Source organism: Pipistrellus kuhlii, unplaced genomic scaffold (genome assembly GCF_014108245.1).
Source record: "Pipistrellus kuhlii isolate mPipKuh1 unplaced genomic scaffold, mPipKuh1.p scaffold_m20_p_19, whole genome shotgun sequence".
Taxonomy (NCBI): Eukaryota; Metazoa; Chordata; class Mammalia; order Chiroptera; family Vespertilionidae; genus Pipistrellus; species Pipistrellus kuhlii.
Window position 1 is genome coordinate 9,588,744 of NW_023425504.1, and position 3,610 is coordinate 9,592,353.

Below are 3,610 nucleotides of genomic sequence, written 5' to 3' on the forward strand. Positions count from 1 at the left end.
AACATTTAATTAACTTACCCCTAATGACTTTGCGGACCTTATACAGTCTGTGGTTTGGGCATTCCCCACCTCTATCCTACTGGATCATTTGAAGGTAAATCTCAGCTGTCCTATTACTTCATCTGTAATAGTTCCTGAAAGATAAGAATTATTTTTTTTTTAAAAAAGCACAACCCCAATACCATTATCCACTTTAAAACTTTTGACAATGATTCTTTAATATCTACTATCCAGATAGTGTTCATTTCCCCCCCTGTGTCCCATAGTTTTTTATTTGTTTGAATCAAGATCTTAACAAATTTCACATATTACATTTGCATGTTATGGTGTTGTTTTTTAAGTCTCATTGAATGTAAGGTTCCCTCCTCCCCCTTTTTCCCCCTACAATTCATTTGTTGAAGAAATCAATCTAGTCAATTTCTTCATTCTGAATTTCTTGTTGAGTTAGCTGTCCTCTGCACATTTAATAAACCTCTTTAGACCTTTCCTTTTTCCATCATTTTCTCTTTCCATTTGTACATTTTTGAGTGGTAAATGAGAAAGGATGCCAAGAGGTTATAGAATAACCCCTGTACTTATCTCTATTCTAGCACTTCTTACACTTGACTGGAATCCTGTCTCCTTCCAACACACATCTTGGGGCCAATGTCATATCTTACGTGATTTTGTATCTGCTGTGCTTTACACAGAATTTTACACATAATAGGTGCTAAATAAACATTTATTGAATGGATAAATGATATGCTCTCTTGTGCTACTTAAGTGCTATAACTTTTTTTGTAACTTTTTAGGAAGATTAAAAATTTGTAAAACTTTGATTTCAACCCCCTGGGGTAAAGTGTTATGCAAAATTCTTTTGATAGCTACTTTCCTTTAAAAGTTTGACAAATTTCATTGTAAGAGCATTTTATTTATTGTACTTTTCTTTGTTGTTCATATCCTGAAACACCATGGTCTTGATAAGTTTGTTTTAATTTAAACACAAAAGTTTCCTGCTCTGTAATTTGATGGGAAGCTCTCAGCAGCCTTGCCCAAAGAGGGAACTGACTTAACACATTCTGCATAACGCTTTACCACAGTTTCTTAGAAACATGCTCTGAAGCAAATTAGTACTTTCTGAGATATATTTGCTTTATTTCTTAAATTCCACAGGTCATTCCTTCTTGTAGATTTTCCTCCTTCTCTATATGAAAAGCAACATCACTAAAGAAAGTGGGAACAAACATCCTTCTATGTATTTCCTCTAGTACTGCCTCCTGATTTACACTTGAGGCCTATTTACTCTCCAGTGCACATGATTAAACATCCCTTCTATTAGTTCTGTAACAGTTACTTGGACTACTGGATTTGATAATATTGTACTCCTTATCCATTTGATCCTGTGAATACCACTGATGTCCTTAGAACTGTTTCCTGTTCCCTTAATTCCAGGAAACGAATATGGTTCATGGGGCTTGCAATATTATTTTTTGTGATATTGTTATGAATTGGACTCAATAATTTAAAATTCAACCAAACTAAATTGCTGTAGTTCTGCATGTATAGGGTTTATGAAATTGTTTGAAATAGTAGGTGATGAAGTACCTTTCTCATTATGTTTTAATGCAGTAGTTAAATAATAGTGAATTAAGATTTCCTGAAGAGCCAACTTTAAGCCATTAACTGACAGTGAGATGAACAAAGACTGATGACATAATGAAATTATACCTAGTACATAAACTTATATCAAACACTTCTAATCTGGCAATGTAATAAAACAGAAACCTACATCAATTATCTTAGAAAGATTGCAGTCAGCAGATAAAAATGAGACCATGGAGGCTTCTCAATTAACCAGAACTGAGAACACGAATTGGTCTTTCATCTTTTATTTCATACTTTTCCTTTGAAGTAAACATAAAAATAATCTTTTTTTGCCAACTCCACAAAACAAAATATTCACTATATCACTCTTATACCTTATTAAAAACTGATAATAGTGTGCCTTTATACTGAGGACATCAAAGAAACTATTGGGTGTACTTGTATAAACATAAAGAAGTCTGAAGTATATCACTTATTTTTCTATGAAATGAATGCAAAATCATGATACTTCATTGTGTATTTACTGAATTCTACTTGGATTTTCTGAAAGAAATGTACCTTTAATTTTTTACTCAGTCCTAGTTGAATGGATAAAATATGGAGATTTATGTCTAGCATTTTTATATCAGACCCACTTTTCATCCATAATAATGACCATTAACTAGAGCATTGTATTATTTCAGTTTTTTAAATGAGTTTGGATTTTAATAGGTTTATTCCACTGCTAAGTACCATCTAACTTTTCTATATACAATTGTACAAGTTTTGGATGTCATCTGTTCATTTCATATTAAAACTATCTGGGGGAGAAACCAAGATGGCGGCATAGGTAAGCAACTAAACTGCTGCCTCACACAACAATTTCAAAACTACAACTAAAAGACAGAACAGACATCATACAGAACCACAGGAAAGCTGGCTGAGTGAAAATTTTACAACTAGAAGGAAAGAGAAAAGCTCATGGAGAATCAGAGGAGCTGCAGAGGGCTGAGGTATGGAGACACACATGCAGAGAAGGGCAGCTGAGTGCATGGCTGGCTTTCTCTGTTGGAGGTTATAAGGAAGCTCCCAACTGCACTAAAACCCAGTTCCGGGAGAAACCCCGTGGACCCAGGCTCATACAGGGGGAATCTGGTCTGTCAGATAGAGAGAAAGGAACATGGAGACTCAGAAACTCAGGGGAGCCGCAGTGGGCAAGGGTTTGGAGGCATGTGCAAGTGCGTGCAGGGAAGACTGACTGTGGAGGTTGCTGCTGGCTTTCCCTAGCGGAAGGGAGTCAGAAGCTCCTTACTGCATTGAACCCCAGTTCCAAACACACTAAACCCCAGTTCTGGGCGAACCCCTGGAGACCCACACTTTTACGGGGGGGGGGGGGGGAGGGAATTTAGACTGTCAGATGGAAACTCAGGGGAGCCACGAAAGGCAGAGGTCTGGAGATGCGTGTGCAAGTGTGCACAGAAAAGACTGACTGCTGACTGCACCACTGGCTGGAGGGAACCAGAAGCTCCTGACTGCTCTGAACTTCAGTGCCGGGTGAGAATCTGGGAATCCAGATTTAATGGGGGAGAAACTGGACTGTCTAGCAGCGGGCAAAACTGGAGGGCAGCTTTCTCTTAAAGGTACTTGCAGCGATTACCAAGGGACACTGAGACCCAGGGGCCTCAGGCAGGGCTGACGGAAAACCTGACTGTCTGCTCAGCCCTGAGACTCTGCCCCATCCAAGCTGAGCACAGAGGTTTTTTCAATTTTGCAAATCTGGTCCCATAAGGCTATCTCCAGCACAGAAGTTCTCCTGGAGTAGTCACAGCTGATACAACCAATTGGCCTGCAGCTCAATTCCTCCCAGTGATACCAACAACAATCAAGACTTAACTACAACAAGGCTGTACACACAGTCCACAAAGGAGTGCACCAAGAGTGTCCACCTCAGGTAACTGGGAAGACTGACTCACTGGGCCATATAGAACACCTAGCACACAAAGCTACCCTACCACTCTGGCTGCCAGCTTGCTTGTCCCTAACTTCC